General features: G+C 45.4%; 5 non-coding genes across 5 annotated transcripts; all 5 read right to left on the reverse strand.

Annotated features, from left to right (window-relative positions):
* Window positions 1-4,202: 4,202 nt before the first annotated feature.
* On the reverse strand, window positions 4,203-4,321 carry LOC133449611 (5S ribosomal RNA). Its single transcript, XR_009783054.1, has one exon. It is a non-coding gene; the product is annotated as a 5S ribosomal RNA (ribosomal RNA).
* A 3,389-nt stretch (window positions 4,322-7,710) lies between these two features.
* LOC133449626 (5S ribosomal RNA) lies at window positions 7,711-7,829 on the reverse strand. The gene has a single exon (XR_009783068.1). It is a non-coding gene; the product is annotated as a 5S ribosomal RNA (ribosomal RNA).
* A 2,990-nt stretch (window positions 7,830-10,819) lies between these two features.
* On the reverse strand, window positions 10,820-10,938 carry LOC133449638 (5S ribosomal RNA). The gene has a single exon (XR_009783079.1). It is a non-coding gene; the product is annotated as a 5S ribosomal RNA (ribosomal RNA).
* A 4,027-nt stretch (window positions 10,939-14,965) lies between these two features.
* Window positions 14,966-15,084, reverse strand: LOC133449649 (5S ribosomal RNA). The gene has a single exon (XR_009783090.1). It is a non-coding gene; the product is annotated as a 5S ribosomal RNA (ribosomal RNA).
* Window positions 15,085-19,550: 4,466 nt separating this feature from the next.
* Window positions 19,551-19,669, reverse strand: LOC133449661 (5S ribosomal RNA). Its single transcript, XR_009783099.1, has one exon. It is a non-coding gene; the product is annotated as a 5S ribosomal RNA (ribosomal RNA).
* Between the last annotated feature and the right edge of the window lie 1,736 nt (window positions 19,670-21,405).

Below are 21,405 nucleotides of genomic sequence, written 5' to 3' on the forward strand. Positions count from 1 at the left end.
CGCCCGGGGCCGAGGGGGAGCCCGGGGAGCGGACACAGGCGGCCGGAGGAAGCCTGGAAGCATCACAGAAAAACCGGCTTTTTCTGTCTTAAAATCCGGCCAAAGTGTCTGAAAATCGGGCGAAAGTGATGGAAAAATGACCAAAAGTGATGATAAATGACTCAAAGTGGGGCCGGAGGACGGCTGGAATCGTCCCAGGAAGAGCACTGAAAACCGGCCTTTCTGTCTTAAAGTCCAGCCAAAGTGTCTGAAAATCCGGTAAAAGTGTGATAAATGACTCAAAGTGGGGCCGGAGGACGGCTGGAATCGTCCCAGGATGAACACTGAAAACCGGCGTTTCTGTGTTAAAGTCCGGCCAAAGTGTCTGAAAATCCAGCAAAAGTGTTTGAAAATATTCGCAAAAGTGTCTGAAAATATTTTCAAAGTGTCAGCTTAGTTGCTTAGCTGCTTAGCTGACACTTTGCCCAGCTTCGTGTGGTTCCTGTAACGCCCGCCAATGTAATAATGCCCACAAACGTAATAAACCACAAACGTAATAAAAATATGCAGCTTTTAATGTAATAATCCTGCAAATGTAATACATTTCCCACAAACGTAATATCGCTGCCTACTACAAACGTAACACGCGATTTCCCACAAATGTAATAAATATTACGTTTGTAGAGATTTATTACGTTTGTGGGGAAGTGAAAATCTTCAACTTTCAATGTTGTAATAACTTCCCACAAATGTAATAATGCAATGAATACTCATTAATCACATGAATAACATGAATGAACCTCTTGAATAAACTTTTACTGCATTTTATTGTGTTTTATTGTAACGTTATATAACCTACTGTAGTTTCTCTCTCGTCTCTTTTTGGCGTTCTTGCAACTGTGTCCTGTGCAGCAGCAGTGAACTGGTGATAGCCTATTTATTAATTACGCACATACCATTGAATAACCTCCTTAATAATTGTGTCTTTATTGTCATGTGAATCTGGATCTGAATGAGAATATTTTATAGAGAAAATAAACATGAATGAAAATATTTGAATCATGAAAGAGAGGCAGAATGTGCGTAGTGAAAACCAGTCGCAGCTTTAACTCTGCTGTGCATTATCAGCAGGGGTGGACTGGCCATCGGGCATACCGGGCATTTGCCCGGTGGGCCGATGGTGATTTTGGGCCGGGCCGGGCCAAAAAAAAAAAAAAAAAAAAAAATTTTTTTTTTTTTTTTTTTTTTTTTTTTTTTTTTAGCCCATCGGCCCATTTGATTTTGTTTTTTACCTGACAACAACTGGTACCACTGGCTGATTGGTTATGGGCTGGAGTCAGGGCCGCCGCAAGGGGTGTGCGAACCGTGTGACCGCACAGGGCCTCGCGCCCCAAGGGGCCTCGCGCCCCAAGGGGCCTCGCGCCCCAAGGGGCCTCGCGCCCCAAGGGGCCTCGCGCCCCAAGGGGCCTCGCGCTATGGGCCGTTTTTTTTTTTTTTTTTCAATTTTTTTTTTTCTTTTTTTTTCCGTTTTTTCCCTTATAAATATCAACAGTCACGTTCCATTAAAGACCTAAATATGTACTAGTCTGTGCATATCAATAAATATATGTGCAATGACGCGCGTGTCTGTTGTTCAACACAACTGATCAGACCAAGCGCAGACACAAGGTGCTCTGATCCAGACGGTGGAGTTGGAACAAACTGTCACACAATGTCGAGAGAACGAGACAGAATCCGGAAATTTCCATCAGGGGATGAAAAAAGAAAAAAACTAAAGAAAATGGAAGAGTTTAATGCCTCTCTGAAAGGCTCGTTTGATAAATTTGTTACAAAAATCACCGATCCGACCGGGTCTCAACAGCCGCGGGGCCCCGCGTCGAGGCAAGAGATGATGATGAGGCAGGGGAAGGTATCCAGTATTTTGCTAATTGGAGAGTTAAAATTGCGCATATAGACACCCGATCCGAGCTGAAAAACCCAAAAAATTTCGCGCGCACTCGCTACGCTCACGCGCGAGGGCCCCCCCCCGGCCATTCCGCACAGGGCCTCACGAGTCTCCCAGGCAGCTCTGGCTGGAGTAGTCACAGCATTAGAGCGCGTGGCTTATTATTGATAAGAACATACACACCAACAAGACAGTGTACAAGCGGTTTCACAAGAACATTTGTTTTCATACATAGGCTTCATTTTCTTTCCGTCAATACCTGGTGGGCCGGTCTAGGCTCAAAATGCCCGGGCCGATTTTTTGTCCCAGTCCAGCCCTGATTATCAGTGTTGTGTCTGCTGAGAGGTAAGGCGTCACAGAAGTGATATTGGACAATGAACAAATGAAATTCGTTGAGAGTCATTTGGTGATTTAAAAGCCAATCTATTAAACTGGGATCCTAAACGGGCATCCTAGGGATGGGCGTGCCGCGTGCTTAATTGATCGATCTTTAGGATTTTAAATTGTTATGGAGAAACAAACTCCGGTTTTATTTCTTTATAACAACCAACTAACTCCGGGAACTCTCTCTCTCTCTCTCTCTCTCTCTCTCTCTCTCTCTCTCTCTCTCTCTCTCTCTCTCTCTCTCTCTCTCTCTCACACACTTCACTCCCACATGTTCACCGGGGGGTTGTTGTCACATTGTGAGTGTCTAAAATAAGAGGCTGTGAACGGGTGAATAGGAAAAAGGCTAAATCGCTTTGCAGAGCCTATAAGTGGCTGAACTAAAGAAATAAAGTATAGGAGCGCCATCCATTTATTTTAAGGAGTAACTCGGTCGTCAAAGGACAGCATACGGATGTTTGTGTTGTTCAGTTATGATGAAACAAACACAAACGTGACAGTACACTCGGTAAGTGCGTATAGAAGACAGTTGTGAAGCCGCAGCTGCCGCTTACGACCATACCGCCATGAACCAGCAGAGGGTGCTGTTGCTACGTTTGGGAACATGTGCACATTCATCCTCGTTTGCAGCAAATCAGCTCCAGCTGCAGACGCGTAGCGTTCAAATGCTCTTTCATGGAGCACATTAGAGTGAAGATGTATTTCTTTTCTTGTTATTATAAACAACACCAGAAAACCAGACACACACAGCTGTTTAAAAGCACAGCAGAAGTAGTGAAATTATTTTGTCACAGGACCATGAAAATATCATAACTGTAATGGCAATCTAACAACAAAAAATGCCATGTGAGGGAATTTGAAGACATTTCCAACTCATGCTGGTTCCAAAAAAAGTGGTCCGACAGGGAGCTGCGTTCAACACTTTATTTTACATGTGCAAAGCTTCAAAAAACAACACCTACAATACCCGGGTGCTGAATGAGAGGTTAAAAAACAAGCTTGTGTATTATCAGACACATTAGGCTACTGGCGACAGAACAAACCATGCGGACACACACACTCCATGCACGGTTGAAGAACTATGTGGCTTCCCAGCTCCTAATTCTCCTGCACCTGATCACCTGTGTCTCCCTTACCTAACCTCTGATTGACAATTACCTCCTATGCCCACTGGTGTGCAGGTGATGCAATGACAACCTCCACCCAGCAAGTAAGAAAGCAGTGGAGCATGAAGGTGAAACTTGTCTTTAGTCGCTAGACTGTGAGACTGTGTTAGATTGGGAGCAGCTTCATGATACAACATCAAATCCATGACTGACTGCATTACAGAGTACATTCATTTCTGCGTATCTTCTCTTCTTCCAGGAGAATCAGTCTTTACATAACAATGAGCCCTAGTTACGTGAAGGAGCTCTGGAAGAGGATGGAGAGAGTCTTTGTGGATGGACACAGAGACAAACACTGTAACAGAGTCATACTGGACGGAGTCATACTGGACGGACGGCAGCTTCTCCCTCATCTCCCCACATCAGGAATCTAATACGCGTGCTGGTATTTGTGATCAAGTTTATGGTGTCGCTTGTTCATCCTGCATCAGCTTGATTGAACTGTTGGCCTCTTTTGGTTTACTGGAGATTATTACATTTCCTCCTCATGTCACATATCTGTCAACCTGAATCTGTTTGACTTTACGCCCTCCACCCACTCTCACCTCTTTCTTAGATTAGATTAAACTGTCCTTTATTTCTACCTTAATGGGGAAATTCACTTTTTTTATTGGATCCATCCAATAAACAAACAAATAAACAAACAAACAAACAAACAAACAAACAAACAAAGCAGGTATAAACATGTGTGAGTAGAGGGAGCAAGAGCACTCTCTGCTGGTTGAAAAAGCTTACAGCACCGGGTATTCCCAGGCGGTCTCCCATCCAAGTACTAACCCGGCCCGACCCTGCTTAGCTTCCGAGATCAGACGAGATCGGGCGTATTCAGGCTGGTATGGCCGTAAGCGAAAGCTGAACCCTGAAATAACTCTTATATAGTGTTCACTTCTCGGCAACCACATCCCCGATGTCTGAGACGGAGAGTAAAACCGGTGTGTTCAAGAGTCAGTGGATCATTCACAAGTGGAGCTGGTGGATTGTAGCGGAGCTGAAACTCTGCAGCTGCCGTGTGTCGGTGTTTATGAGACACTTCACTCCCACATGTTCACCGGGGGGTTGGTGTCACATTGTGAGTGTCTAAAATAAGAGGCTGTGAACGGGTGAATAGGAAAAAGACTAAATCGCTTTGCAGAGCCTATAAGTGGCTGAACTAAAGAAATAAACTATAGGAGCGCCATCCATTTATTTTAAGGAGTAACTCGGTCGTCAAAGGACAGCATACGGATGTTTGTGTTGTTCAGTTATGATGAAACAAACACAAACGTGACAGTACACTCGGTAAGTGCGTATAGAAGACAGTTGTGAAGCCGCAGCTGCCGCTTACGACCATACCGCCATGAACCAGCAGAGGGCGCTGTTGCTACGTTTGGGAACATGTGCACATTCATCCTCGTTTGCAGCAAATCAGCTCCAGCTTCAGACGCGTAGCGTTCAAATGCTCATCAAAGACATGTGATGTCTTTGATGACGTCACGAAGAATAGTGGAAGAGCAAGCACACGTAATAGCACACATTAGAGTGAAGATGTATTTCTTTTCTTGTTATTATAAACACCAGAAAACCAGACACACACAGCTGTTTAAAAGCACAGCAGAAGTAGTGGAATTATTTTGCCACAGGACCATGAAAATATTATAACTGTAAAGGCAATCTAACAACAAAAAATGCCATGTGAGGGAATTTGAAGACATTTCCAACTCATGCTGGTTCCAAAAAAAGTGGTCCGACAGGGAGCTGCGTTCAACACTTTATTTTACATGTGCAAAGCTTCAAAAAACAACACCTACAATACCCGGGTGCTGAATGAGAGGTTAAAAAATGAGCTCGTGTATTATCAAAAACAACACATTATGCATTGAGTTGATGTGAAGATGTCTTCCAGCTCAGGATGAAACATTTTACCAAGCATTCTTATTAGTTATTCCCACTGATTTTAAGACTCTAATACCAATCCAATAACACATAATCTTGCTATCTAATCGTTACATTTTAGCACACACAAGTTGTCGTGGATGACACTGTATTTAAAGTTTTGTCATGACCAAAAAAACAAACGCCAGCTTTTCTTCTTGTACGAATGAGTTCCAATTGCTTTCAGTGATATTGATTTAACACATGCATTGGTATCTATAGCTGTGTTCACACTGCCAGCTCAATATGCAATAACTAGCATACTGCTTGTTGAGCTGCATGTAATTCTACTGAGTGTAAAAGATGATGCATACTGTCTGACTGTTACGAGATCTGCCCTTGTGCTCTCAGATGTCTGCCTTCTTCATTGTATCCCGGTCTGAAGGAGGAAGCTTGAAACTGTGAAATCTGACTGGATCACTGACTGGACTGTCGTTGGCTGCTAACCCTAACCCTAACCCTAACCCTAATAGCACACATTAGAGTGAAGATGTATTTCTTTTCTTGTTCTTATAAACACCAGAAAACCAGACACACAGCTGTTTAAAAGCACAGCAGAAGTAGTGAAATTATTTTGCCACAGGACCATGAAAATATTATAACTGTAATGGCAATCTAACAACAAAAAATGCCATGTGAGGGAATTTGAAGACATTTCCAACTCATGCTGGTTCCAAAAAAAGTGGTCCGACAGGGAGCTGCGTTCAACACTTTATTTTACATGTGCAAAGCTTCAAAAAACAACACCTACAATACCCGGGTGCTGAATGAGAGGTTAAAAAACAAGCTTGTGTATTATCAGACACACTAGGCTACTGGCGACAGAACAAACCATGCGGACACACACACTCCATGCACGGTTGAAGAACTATGTGGCTTCCCAGCTCCTAATTCCCCTGCACCTGATCACCTGTGTCTCCCTTACCTAACCTCTGATTGACAATTACCTCCTATGCCCACTGGTGTGCAGGTGATGCAATGACAACCTCCACCCAGCAAGTAAGAAAGCAGTGGAGCATGAAGGTGAAACTTGTCTTTAGTCGCTAGACTGTGAGACTGTGTTAGATTGGGAGCAGCTTCATGATACAACATCAAATCCATGACTGACTGCATTACAGAGTACATTCATTTCTGCGTATCTTCTCTTCTTCCAGGAGGATCAGTCTTTACATAACAATGAGCCCTAGTTACGTGAAGGAGCTCTGGAAGAGGATGGAGAGAGTCTTTGTGGATGGACACAGAGACAAACACGGTACAGAAGAAGATGACAAGGAGGCAGAGGGAGAAGAAGGAGGCAGAGGGAGAACAAGGATGCAGAGGGAGAACAAGGAGGCAGAGGGAGAACAAGGATGCAGAGGGAGAACAAGGAGGCAGAGGGAGAACAAGGATGCAGAGGGAGAACAAGGAGGCAGAGGGAGAACAAGGATGCAGAGGGAGAACAAGGAGGCAGAGGGAGAACAAGGAGGCAGAGGGAGAACAAGGAGGCAGAGGGAGAACAAGGAGGCAGAGGGAGAACAAGGATGCAGAGGGAGAACAAGGATGCAGAGGGAGAACAAGGAGGCAGAGGGAGAACAAGGAGGCAGAGGGAGAACAAGGAGGCAGAGGGAGAACAAGGAGGCAGAGGGAGAACAAGGATGCAGAGGGAGAACAAGGAGGCAGAGAGAGAACAAGGAGGCAGAGGGAGAACAAGGAGGCAGAGAGAGAACAAGGAGGCAGAGGGAGAACGAGGATGCAGAGGGAGAACAAGGAGGCAGAGGGAGAACAAGGAGGCAGAGGGAGAACAAGGATGCAGAGGGAGAACAAGGAGGCAGAGGGAGAACAAGGATGCAGAGGGAGAACAAGGATGCAGAGGGAGAACAAGGATGCGTACAGAAGGAGGTCCAGCAGCTCAAACATCAGAGCGTGAGGGATGTGTTGTCTTGATAAACCACGTACGTACAGAGTCAGACTGGACGGACGGCAGCTTCTCCCTCATCTCCCCACATCAGGAATCTAATACGCGTGCTGGTATTTGTGTTAAAGTTTATGGTGTCGCTTGTTCATCCTGCATCAGCTTGATTGAACTGTTGGCCTCTTTTGGTTTACTGGAGATTATTACATTTCCTCCTCATGTCACATATCTGTCAACCTGAATCTGTTTGACTTTACGCCCTCCACCCACTCTCACCTCTTTCTTAGATTAGATTAAACTGTCCTTTATTTCTACCTTAATGGGGAAATTCACTTTTTTTATTGGATCCATCCAATAAACAAACAAACAAACAAACAAAGCAGGTATAAAATGTGTGAGTAGAGGGAGCAAGAGCACTCTGTGCTGGTTGAAAAAGCTTACAGCACCGGGTATTCCCAGGCGGTCTCCCATCCAAGTACTAACCCGGCCCGACCCTGCTTAGCTTCCGAGATCAGACGAGATCGGGCGTATTCAGGCTGGTATGGCCGTAAGCGAAAGCTGAACCCTGAAATAACTCTTATATAGTGTTCACTTCTCGGCAACCACATCCCCGATGTCTGAGACGGAGAGTAAAACCGGTGTGTTCAAGAGTCAGTGGATCATTCACAAGTGGAGCTGGTGGATTGTAGCGGAGCTGAAACTCTGCAGCTGCCGTGTGTCGGTGTTTATGAGACACTTCACTCCCACATGTTCACCGGGGGGTTGTTGTCACATTGTGAGTGTCTAAAATAAGAGGCTGTGAACGGGTGAATAGGAAAAAGACTAAATCGCTTTGCAGAGCCTATAAGTGGCTGAACTAAAGAAATAAAGTATAGGAGCGCCATCCATTTATTTTAAGGAGTAACTCGGTCGTCAAAGGACAGCATACGGATGTTTGTGTTGTTCAGTTATGATGAAACAAACACAAACGTGACAGTACACTCGGTAAGTGCGCGTATAGAAGACAGTTGTGAAGCCGCAGCTGCCGCTTACGACCATACCGCCATGAACCAGCAGAGGGCGCTGTTGCTACGTTTGGGAACATGTGCACATTCATCCTCGTTTGCAGCAAATCAGCTCCAGCTTCAGACGCGTAGCGTTCAAATGCTCATCAAAGACATGTGATGTCTTTGATGACGTCACGAAGAATAGTGGAAGAGCAAGCACACGTAATAGCACACATTAGAGTGAAGATGTATTTCTTTTCTTGTTATTATAAACACCAGAAAACCAGACACACACAGCTGTTTAAAAGCACAGCAGAAGTAGTGAAATTATTTTGCCACAGGACCATGAAAATATTATAACTGTAATGGCAATCTAACAACAAAAAATGCCATGTGAGGGAATTTGAAGACATTTCCAACTCATGCTGGTTCCAAAAAAAGAGGCCCGACAGGGAGCTGCGTTCAACACTTTATTTTACATGTGCAAAGCTTCAAAAAACAACACCTACAATACCCGGGTGCTGAATGAGAGGTTAAAAAACAAGCTCGTGTATTATCAGACACATTAGGCTACTGGCGACAGAACAAACCATGCGGACACACACACTCCATGCACGGTTGAAGAACTATGTGGCTTCCCAGCTCCTAATTCTCCTGCACCTGATCACCTGTGTCTCCCTTACCTAACCTCTGATTGACAATTACCTCCTATGCCAACTGGTGCGCAGGTGATGCAATGACAACCTCCACCCAGCAAGTAAGAAAGCAGTGGAGCATGAAGGTGAAACTTGTCTTTAGTCGCTAGACTGTGAGACTGTGTTAGATTGGGAGCAGCTTCATGATACAACATCAAATCCATGACTGACTGCATTACAGAGTACATTCATTTCTGCGTATCTTCTCTTCTTCCAGGAGGATCAGTCTTTACATAACAATGAGCCCTAGTTACGTGAAGGAGCTCTGGAAGAGGATGGAGAGAGTCTTTGTGGATGGACACAGAGACAAACACGGTACAGAAGAAGATGACAAGGATGCATAGGGAGAAGAAGGAGGCAGAGGGAGAACAAGGATGCAGAGGGAGAACAAGGAGGCAGAGGGAGAACAAGGATGCAGAGGGAGAACAAGGATGCATAGGGAGAAGAAGGAGGCAGAGGGAGAACAAGGATGCAGAGGGAGAACAAGGAGGCAGAGGGAGAACAAGGAGGCAGAGGGAGAACAAGGATGCAGAGAGAGAACAAGGATGCAGAGGGAGAACAAGGATGCAGAGGGAGAACAAGGATGCAGAGAGAGAACAAGGAGGCAGAGGGAGAACAAGGATGCAGAGGGAGAACAAGGATGCAGAGGGAGAACAAGGATGCAGAGAGAGAACAAGGAGGCAGAGGGAGAACAAGGAGGCAGAGGGAGAACAAGGATGCAGAGAGAGAACAAGGAGGCAGAGGGAGAACAAGGATGCAGAGAGAGAACAAGGAGGCAGAGAGAGAACAAGGATGCAGAGAGAGAACAAGGAGGCAGAGAGAGAACAAGGAGGCAGAGGGAGAACAAGGAGGCAGAGGGAGAACAAGGATGCAGAGGGAGAACAAGGATGCAGAGGGAGAACAAGGAGGCAGAGGGAGAACAAGGATGCAGAGGGAGAAAAGAATGCAGAGAGAGAACAAGGATGCAGAGAGAGAACAAGGAGGCAGAGGGAGAACAAGGAGGCAGAGGGAGAACAAGGATGCAGAGGGAGAACAAGGATGCAGAGAGAGAACAAGGATGCAGAGGGAGAACGAGGATGCAGAGGGAGAACGAGGATGCAGAGGGAGAACAAGGAGGCAGAGGGAGAACAAGGAGGCAGAGGGAGAACAAGGAGGCAGAGGGAGAACAAGGATGCAGAGGGAGAACAAGGATGCAGAGGGAGAACAAGGAGGCAGAGGGAGAACAAGGATGCAGAGGGAGAACAAGGAGGCAGAGGGAGAACAAGGATGCAGAGGGAGAACAAGGAGGCAGAGGGAGAACAAGGATGCAGAGGGAGAACAAGGATGCAGAGGGAGAACAAGGAGGCAGAGGGAGAACAAGGAGGCAGAGGGAGAACAAGGATGCAGAGGGAGAACAAGGATGCGTACAGAAGGAGGTCCAGCAGCTCAAACATCAGAGCGTGAGGGATGTGTTGTCTTGATAAACCACGTACGTACAGAGTCAGACTGGACGGACGGCAGCTTCTCCCTCATCTCCCCACATCAGGAATCTAATACGCGTGCTGGTATTTGTGTTAAAGTTTATGGTGTCGCTTGTTCATCCTGCATCAGCTTGATTGAACTGTTGGCCTCTTTTGGTTTACTGGAGATTATTACATTTCCTCCTCATGTCACATATCTGTCAACCTGAATCTGTTTGACTTTACGCCCTCCACCCACTCTCACCTCTTTCTTAGATTAGATTAAACTGTCCTTTATTTCTACCTTAATGGGGAAATTCACTTTTTTTATTGGATCCATCCAATAAACAAACAAACAAACAAACAAAGCAGGTATAAAATGTGTGAGTAGAGGGAGCAAGAGCACTCTGTGCTGGTTGAAAAAGCTTACAGCACCGGGTATTCCCAGGCGGTCTCCCATCCAAGTACTAACCCGGCCCGACCCTGCTTAGCTTCCGAGATCAGACGAGATCGGGCGTATTCAGGCTGGTATGGCCGTAAGCGAAAGCTGAACCCTGAAATAACTATTATATAGTGTTCACTTCTCGGCAACCACATCCCCGATGTCTGAGACGGAGAGTAAAACCGGTGTGTTCAAGAGTCAGTGGATCATTCACAAGTGGAGCTGGTGGATTGTAGCGGAGCTGAAACTCTGCAGCTGCCGTGTGTCGGTGTTTATGAGACACTTCACTCCCACATGTTCACCGGGGGGTTGGTGTCACATTGTGAGTGTCTAAAATAAGAGGCTGTGAACGGGTGAATAGGAAAAAGACTAAATCGCTTTGCAGAGCCTATAAGTGGCTGAACTAAAGAAATAAACTATAGGAGCGCCATCCATTTATTTTAAGGAGTAACTCGGTCGTCAAAGGACAGCATACGGATGTTTGTGTTGTTCAGTTATGATGAAAAAGACACAAACGTGACAGTACACTCGGTAAGTGCGCGTATAGAAGACAGTTGTGAAGCTGCAGCTGCCGCTTACGACCATACCGCCATGAACCAGCAGAGGGCGCTGTTGCTACGTTTGGGAACATGTGCACATTCATCCTCGTTTGCAGCAAATCAGCTCCAGCTTCAGACGCGTAGCGTTCAAATGCTCTTTCATGGAGCCTTGGAACGTCATCAAAGAATGTGATGTCTTTGATGACGTCACGAAGAATAGTGGAAGAGCAAGCACACGTAATAGCACACATTAGAGTGAAGATGTATTTCTTTTCTTGTTATTATAAACACCAGAAAACCAGACACACACAGCTGTTTAAAAGCACAGCAGAAGTAGTGAAATTATTCTGCCACAGGACCATGAAAATATTGTAACTGTAATTTCAATCTAACAACAAAAAATGCCATGTGAGGGAATTTGAAGACATTTCCAACTCATGCTGGTTCCAAAAAAAGTGGTACGACAGGGAGCTGCGTTCAACACTTTATTTTACATGTGCAAAGCTTCAAAAAAAAACACCTACAATACCCAGGTGCTGAATGAGAGGTTAAAAAATGAGCTTGTGTATTATCAAAAACAACACATTATGCATTGAGTTGATGTGAAGATGTCTTCCAGCTCAGGAAGAAACATTTTACCAAGCATTCTTATTAGTTATTGCCACTGATTTTAAGACTGTAATACCAATCCAATAACACATAATCTTGCTATCTAATCGTTACATTTTAGCACACACAAGTTGTCGTGGATGACACTGTATTTAAAGTTTTGTCATGACCAAAAAAACCAAACGCCAGCTTTTCTTCTTGTACGAATGAGTTCCAATTGCTTTCAGTGATATTGATTTAACACATGCATTGGTATCTATAGCTGTGTTCACACTGCCAGCTCAATATGCAATAACTAGCATACTGCTTGTTGAGCTGCATGTAATTCTACTGAGTGTAAAAGATGATGTATACTGTCTGACTCTGTTACGAGATCTGCCCTTGTGCTCTCAGATGTCTGCCGTATTCATTGTATCCCGGTCTGAAGGAGGAAGCTTGAAACTGTGAAATATGACTGGATCACTGACTGGACTGTCGTTGGCTGCTAACCCTAACCCTAACCCTAACCCTAATAGCACACATTAGAGTGAAGCTGTATTTCTTTTCTTGTTCTTATAAACACCAAAAAAACAAGACACACACAGCTGTTTAAAAGCACAGCAGAAGTAGTGAAATTATTTTGTCACAGGACCATGAAAATATCATAACTGTAATGGCAATCTAACAACAAAAAATGCCATGTGAGGGAATTTGAAGACATTTCCAACTCATGCTGGTTCCAAAAAAAGTGGTCCGACAGGGAGCTGCGTTCAACACTTTATTTTACATGTGCAAAGCTTCAAAAAACAACACCTACAATACCCGGGTGCTGAATGAGAGGTTAAACAACAAGCTCGTGTATTATCAGACACATTAGGCTACTGGCGACAGAACAAACCATGCGGACACACACACTCCATGCACGGTTGAAGAACTATGTGGCTTCCCAGCTCCTAATTCTCCTGCACCTGATCACCTGTGTCTCCCTTACCTAACCTCTGATTGACAATTACCTCCTATGCCCACTGGTGTGCAGGTGATGCAATGACAACCTCCACCCAGCAAGTAAGAAAGCAGTGGAGCATGAAGGTGAAACTTGTCTTTAGTCGCTAGACTGTGAGACTGTGTTAGATTGGGACCAGCTTCATGATACAACATCAAATCCATGACTGACTGCATTACAGAGTACATTCATTTCTGCGTATCTTCTCTTCTTCCAGGAGGATCAGTCTTTCCATAACAATGAGCCCTAGTTACGTGAAGGAGCTCTGGAAGAGGATGGAGAGAGTCTTTGTGGATGGACACAGAGACAAACACGGTACAGAAGAAGATGACAAGGAAGCAGAGGGAGAACAAGGATGCAGAGGGAGAACAAGGAGGCAGAGGGAGAACAAGGAGGCAGAGGGAGAACAAGGATGCAGAGGGAGAACAAGGAGGCAGAGGGAGAACAAGGATGCAGAGGGAGAACAAGGAAGCAGAGGGAGAACAAGGATGCAGAGGGAGAACAAGGAGGCAGAGGGAGAACAAGGAGGCAGAGGGAGAACAAGGAGGCAGAGGGAGAACAAGGAGGCAGAGGGAGAACAAGGATGCAGAGAGAGAACAAGGAGGCAGAGGGAGAACAAGGAGGCAGAGGGAGAACAAGGATGCAGAGGGAGAACAAGGATGCAGAGAGAGAACAAGGAGGCAGAGGGAGAACAAGGAGGCAGAGGGAGAACAAGGATGCAGAGAGAGAACAAGGAGGCAGAGGGAGAACAAGGATGCAGAGGGAGCACAAGGATGCAGAGAGAGAACAAGGAGGCAGAGGGAGAACAAGGATGCAGAGGGAGCACAAGGATGCAGAGAGAGAACAAGGAGGCAGAGGGAGAACAAGGAGGCAGAGGGAGAACAAGGATGCAGAGAGAGAACAAGGATGCAGAGAGAGAACAAGGAGGCAGAGGGAGAACAAGGAGGCAGAGGGAGAACAAGGAGGCAGAGGGAGAACAAGGAGGCAGAGGGAGAACAAGGATGCAGAGAGAGAACAAGGATGCAGAGAGAGAACAAGGAGGCAGAGGGAGAACAAGGAGGCAGAGGGAGAACAGGGAGGCAGAGGGAGAACAAGGAGGCAGAGGGAGAACAAGGAGGCAGAGGGAGAACAAGGATGCAGAGAGAGAACAAGGATGCAGAGAGAGAACAAGGATGCAGAGGGAGAACAAGGAGGCAGAGGGAGAACAAGGAGGCAGAGGGAGAACAAGGATGCAGAGGGGGAACAAGGAGGCAGAGGGAGAACAAGGAGGCAGAGGGAGAACAAGGAGGCAGAGGGAGAACAAGGATGCAGAGGGAGAACAAGGAGGCAGAGGGAGAACAAGGATGCAGAGGGAGAACAAGGAGGCAGAGGGAGAACAAGGAGGCAGAGGGAGAACAAGGAGGCAGAGGGAGAACAAGGATGCAGAGGGAGAACAAGGATGCAGAGGGAGAACAAGGAGGCAGAGGGAGAACAAGGATGCAGAGGGAGAACAAGGAGGCAGAGGGAGAACAAGGATGCGTACAGAAGGAGGTCCAGCAGCTCAAACATCAGAGCGTGAGGGATGTGTTGTCTTGATAAACCACGTACGTACAGAGTCAGACTGGACGAACGGCAGCTTCTCCCTCATCTCCCCACATCAGGAATCTAATACGCGTGCTGGTATTTGTGATCAAGTTTATGGTGTCGCTTGTTCATCCTGCATCAGCTTGATTGAACTGTTGGCCTCTTTTGGTTTACTGGAGATTATTACATTTCCTCCTCATGTCACATATCTGTCAACCTGAATCTGTTTGACTTTACGCCCTCCACCCACTCTCACCTCTTTCTTAGATTAGATTAAACTGTCCTTTATTTCTACCTTAATGGGAAAATTCACTTTTTTTATTGGATCCATCCAATAAACAAACAAACAAACAAACAAACAAACAAACAAACAAACAAAGCAGGTATAAAATGTGTGAGTAGAGGGAGCAAGAGCACTCTGTGCTGGTTGAAAAAGCTTACAGCACCGGGTATTCCCAGGCGGTCTCCCATCCAAGTACTAACCCGGCCCGACCCTGCTTAGCTTCCGAGATCAGACGAGATCGGGCGTATTCAGGCTGGTATGGCCGTAAGCGAAAGCTGAACCCTGAAATAACTCTTATATAGTGTTCACTTCTCGGCAACCACATCCCCGATGTCTGAGACGGAGAGTAAAACCGGTGTGTTCAAGAGTCAGTGGATCATTCACAAGTGGAGCTGGTGGATTGTAGCGGAGCTGAAACTCTGCAGCTGCCGTGTGTCGGTGTTTATGAGACACTTCACTCCCACATGTTCACCGGGGGGTTGTTGTCACATCGTGAGTGTCTAAAATAAGAGGCTGTGGACGGGTGAATAGGAAAAAGACTAAATCGCTTTGCAGAGCCTATAAGTGGCTGAACTAAAGAAATAAAGTATAGGAGCGCCATCCATTTATTTTAAGGAGTAACTCGGTCGTCAAAGGACAGCATACGGATGTTTGTGTTGTTCAGTTATGATGAAACAAACACAAACGTGACAGTACACTCGGTAAGTGCGTATAGAAGACAGTTGTGAAGCCGCAGCTGCCGCTTACGACCATACCGCCATGAACCAGCAGAGGGCGCTGTTGCTACGTTTGGGAACATGTGCACATTCATCCTCGTTTGCAGCAAATCAGCTCCAGCTTCAGACGCGTAGCGTTCAAATACTCATCAAAGACATGTGATGTCTTTGATGACGTCACGAAGAATAGTGGAAGAGCAAGCACACGTAATAGCACACATTAGAGTGAAGATGTATTTCTTTTCTTGTTATTATAAACACCAGAAAACCAGACACACACAGCTGTTTAAAAGCACAGCAGAAGTAGTGAAATTATTTTGCCACAGGACCATGAAAATGTTATAACTGTAATGTCAATCTAACAACAAAAAATGCCATGTGAGGGAATTTGAAGACATTTCCAACTCATGCTGGTTCCAAAAAAAGTGGTCCGACAGGGAGCTGCGTTCAACACTTTATTTTACATGTGCAAAGCTTCAAAAAACAACACCTACAATACCCGGGTGCTGAATGAGAGGTTAAAAAATGAGCTTGTGTATTATCAAAAACAACACATTATGCATTGAGTTGATGTGAAGATGTCTTCCAGCTCAGGAAGAAACATTTTACCAAGCATTCTTATTAGTTATTCCCACTGATTTTAAGACTCTAATACCAATCCAATAACACATAATCTTGCTATCTAATCGTTACATTTTAGCACACACAAGTTGTCGTGGATGACACTGTATTTAAAGTTTTGTCATGACCAAAAAAACCAAACGCCAGCTTTTCTTCTTGTACGAATGAGTTCCAATTGCTTTCAGTGATATTGATTTAACACATGCATTGGTATCTATAGCTGTGTTCACACTGCCAGCTCAATATGCAATAACTAGCATACTGCTTGTTGAGCTGCATGTAATTCTACTGAGTGTAAAAGATGATGCATACTGTCTGACTCTGTTACGAGATCTGCCCTTGTGCTCTCAGATGTCTGCCGTCTTCATTGTATCCCGGTCTGAAGGAGGAAGCTTGAAACTGTGAAATCTGACTGGATCACTGACTGGACTGTCGTTGGCTGCTAACCCTAACCCTAACCCTAACCCTAATAGCACACATTAGAGTGAAGCTGTATTTCTTTTCTTGTTCTTATAAACACCAAAAAAACAAGACACACACAGCTGTTTAAAAGCACAGCAGAAGTAGTGAAATTATTTTGTCACAGGACCATGAAAATATCATAACTGTAATGGCAATCTAACAACAAAAAATGCCATGTGAGGGAATTTGAAGACATTTCCAACTCATGCTGGTTCCAAAAAAAGTGGTCCGACAGGGAGCTGCGTTCAACACTTTATTTTACATGTGCAAAGCTTCAAAAAACAACACCTACAATACCCGGGTGCTGAATGAGAGGTTAAAAAATGAGCTTGTGTATTATCAAAAACAACACATTATGCATTGAGTTGATGTGAAGATGTCTTCCAGCTCAGGAAGAAACATTTTACCAAGCATTCTTATTAGTTATTCCCACTGATTTTAAGACTCTAATACCAATCCAATAACACATAATCTTGCTATCTAATCGTTACATTTTAGCACACACAAGTTGTCGTGGATGACACTGTATTTAAAGTTTTGTCATGACCAAAAAAACCAAACGCCAGCTTTTCTTCTTGTACGAATGAGTTCCAATTGCTTTCAGTGATATTGATTTAACACATGCATTGGTATCTATAGCTGTGTTCACACTGCCAGCTCAATATGCAATAACTAGCATACTGCTTGTTGAGCTGCATGTAATTCTACTGAGTGTAAAAGATGATGCATACTGTCTGACTCTGTTACGAGATCTGCCCTTGTGCTCTCAGATGTCTGCCGTCTTCATTGTATCCCGGTCTGAAGGAGGAAGCTTGAAACTGTGAAATCTGACTGGATCACTGACTGGACTGTCGTTGGCTGCTAACCCTAACCCTAACCCTAACCCTAATAGCACACATTAGAGTGAAGATGTATTTCTTTTCTTGTTCTTATAAACACCAGAAAACCAGACACACACAGCTGTTTAAAAGCACAGCAGAAGTAGTGAAATTATTTTGTCACAGGACCATGAAAATATCCTAACTGTAATGGCAATCTAACAACAAAAAATGCCATGTGAGGGAATTTGAAGACATTTCCAACTCATGCTGGTTTCAAAAAAAGTGGTCCGACAGGGAGCTGCGTTCAACACTTTATTTTACATGTGCAAAGCTTCAAAAAACAACACCTACAATACCCGGGTGCTGAATGAGAGGTTAAACAACAAGCTCGTGTATTATCAGACACATTAGGCTACTGGCGACAGAACAAACCATGCGGACACACACACTCCATGCACGGTTGAAGAACTATGTGGCTTCCCAGCTCCTAATTCCCCTGCACCTGATCACCTGTGTCTCCCTTACCTAACCTCTGATTGACAATTACCTCCTATGCCCACTGGTGTGCAGGTGATGCAATGACAACCTCCACCCAGCAAGTAAGAAAGCAGTGGAGCATGAAGGTGAAACTTGTCTTTAGTCGCTAGACTGTGAGACTGTGTTAGATTGGGAGCAGCTTCATGATACAACATCAAATCCATGACTGACTGCATTACAGAGTACATTCATTTCTGCGTATCTTCTCTTCTTCCAGGAGGATCAGTCTTTCCATAACAATGAGCCCTAGTTACGTGAAGGAGCTCTGGAAGAGGATGGAGAGAGTCTTTGTGGATGGACACAGAGACAAACACGGTACAGAAGAAGATGACAAGGAGGCAGAGGGAGAACAAGGAGGCAGAGGGAGAAGAAAGAGGCAGAGGGAGAACAAGGATGCAGAGGGAGAACAAGGATGCAGAGGGAGAACAAGGAGGCAGAGGGAGAACAAGGATGCAGAGGGAGAACAAGGAGGAAGAGGGAGAACAAGGAGGCAGAGGGAGAAGAAGGATGCAGAGGGAGAACAAGGATGCAGAGAGAGAACAAGGAGGCAGAGGGAGAACAAGGATGCAGAGGGAGAACAAGGAGGCAGAGGGAGAACAAGGAGGCAGAGGGAGAACAAGGAGGAAGAGGGAGAACAAGGAGGCAGAGGGAGAAGAAGGATGCAGAGGGAGAACAAGGAGGAAGAGGGAGAACAAGGAGGCAGAGGGAGAACAAGGATGCAGAGGGAGAACAAGGAGGAAGAGGGAGAACAAGGAGGCAGAGGGAGAAGAAGGATGCAGAGGGAGAACAAGGAGGCAGAGGGAGAACAAGGAGGAAGAGGGAGAACAAGGAGGCAGAGGGAGAACAAGGAGGCAGAGGGAGAACAAGGAGGCAGAGGGAGAACAAGGATGTAGAGGGAGAACAAGGAGGCAGAGGGAGAACAAGGATGCAGAGAGAGAACAAGGAGGCAGAGGGAGAACAAGGAGGCAGAGGGAGAACAAGGATGTAGAGGGAGAACAAGGAGGCAGAGGGAGAACAAGGATGCAGAGAGAGAACAAGGAGGCAGAGGGAGAACAAGGAGGCAGAGGGAGAAGAAGGAGGCAGAGGGACAACAAGCATGCGTACAGAAGGAGGTCCAGGAGCTCAAACATCAGAGCGTGAGGGATGTGTTGTCTTGATAAACCACGTACGTACAGAGTCATACTGGACGGACGGCAGCTTCTCCCTCATCTCCCCACATCAGGAATCTAATACGCGTGCTGGTATTTGTGTTAAAGTTTATGGTGTCGCTTGTTCATCCTGCACCAGCTTGATTGAACTGTTGGCCTCTTTTGGTTTACTGGAGATTATTACATTTCCTCCTCATGTCACATATCTGTCAACCTGAATCTGTTTGACTTTACGCCCTCCACCCACTCTCACCTCTTTCTTAGATTAGATTAAACTGTCATTTATTTCTACCTTAATGGGGAAATTCACTTTTTTTATTGGATCCATCCAATAAACAAACAAACAAACAAACAAACAAACAAACAAACAAACAAAGCAGGTATAAAATGTGTGAGTAGAGGGAGCAAGAGCACTCTCTGCTGGTTGAAAAAGCTTACAGCACCGGGTATTCCCAGGCGGTCTCCCATCCAAGTACTAACCCGGCCCGACCCTGCTTAGCTTCCGAGATCAGACGAGATCGGGCGTATTCAGGCTGGTATGGCCGTAAGCGAAAGCTGAACCCTGAAATAACTCTTATATAGTGTTCACTTCTCGGCAACCACATCCCCGATGTCTGAGACGGAGAGTAAAACCGGTGTGTTCAAGAGTCAGTGGATCATTCACAAGTGGAGCTGGTGGATTGTAGCGGAGCTGAAACTCTGCAGCTGCCGTGTGTCGGTGTTTATGAGACGCCCAGTGGTGTAGTGCAGGGTAGTGCACGGCGTATACCCACTTATTTTTCAGTCGGCATTGCGTATACCACTTCTAAATCCCCTCTGATGCGCATCATTTACTGTCCTGCAAGCCAAATTTGTTTTCCTAGGATGGCGAAGGCATGACCCGCCCTACTCTGCCTCTGATTGACTAGTACTCGTTGCCTTAGTTGGATTGGTTAGATTTAGGCATGAGGAGTGATGATTGGTTAGGGTTACGGTTAGAAATTGTTTCCGGCTGCAGAAACAAATTAGAGGGGGGGCTTTACATTTTTTCGGGGGGGCATACTTTTTCAACTTACATTTTATCTGCCTCAGGCTGCACAGTGGCTCTGTGGCCACTCCTACTGTACTGTCAAATCATTTTCTCTCAATAAAACGGGAAGTTCATCCCAAAATATATTAAAAAAACAATACAGTAGTGTAGTGCTTTCCATTTATTCCAATCAAAGTCAAACATTTATGTAACAAAGAACAGCAACGGGGGCTGTGGCGTACAGAGAGAACAGCACCATACAGCCGTCTCCTCCACTCTCTCCTCCTCTGTAGTCTCCGCTGTCACTATCTCCCCTACAGTCTCCCTTGCCGTCTTCTCCATTGTCTTAGCCACTGTCTCTTCCACCATCTCCTCTGACCTGGCAACCTTTTTAGGGGGCTGACTCTTTGCTGCCCAGAATGACAGAATGCTCTTTTGCTTCTTCCCCGACATCTTTGAAATAGACAAAGGCAAACAATAAAAAATAGGCAGACTAAAACTATAATCCAGTGGCGGACCGTCAGGGCCGTCTAGACCTTCTCTGAAGGCCTAACTATTATCAAAATAATGAAAAAATATGGTGTCTGTAGGAGCCATTATTTGTCTGCTTATTTCAGTCTTTTTGTTTATTTACAAGTTGTCACTTGGTGGCAGGTTAGATGGTGATTTGGGTCCACGTCACTACCGGTGCAATTGGTATTTAGGTGCAGGTGTTCTGGGCGGCCAATTAATGCATGGGTGACGGGGAGACCGCACGGTTTTTTATCGCTCTTTAAAGACAGCTTTACTACCAGCCATCACCATCACAATTAATTCAGATCACTCCATAAACAGTTCTGCCATACTATAAACATGCTTGGAAATATACAGTAAGGATAATAAATGGGAACCTCACCCGACAGTGGACGTTGCTGTGTACTTTTCATTCATTCACTCATCCATCAGCTCAGCGCGTCAAAAAAGGAAGTCCCGTCCCGCACCCAGCCGAGTGGCTAATTGTTTGACAGGATAGTCGCTATACAAGTAAAAAACCCTGATCTCACATGGATTATTGGAGCATTTGGAAATGCGGATTGCAGAGCTGCTAACCTCATCTGTTATCCCTGGCCGGTAAATGTTCATCAACCTCATCTGGCGGAAGGTAGGAAAAGTTTCCTGTCATAACGCGCCTGGAGGTCCCCAGTTTGCATGTAAGCAAGTATACGTGTAATTGATTAATGGACTGGAAACGGCGAAGCGCTGTATGCGGCAGTGGGCTGCTATGAACATGAGGTCCT

The sequence above is a fragment of the Cololabis saira genome, chromosome 8 (genome assembly GCF_033807715.1).
Source record: "Cololabis saira isolate AMF1-May2022 chromosome 8, fColSai1.1, whole genome shotgun sequence".
NCBI classification, from domain to species: Eukaryota; Metazoa; Chordata; class Actinopteri; order Beloniformes; family Belonidae; genus Cololabis; species Cololabis saira.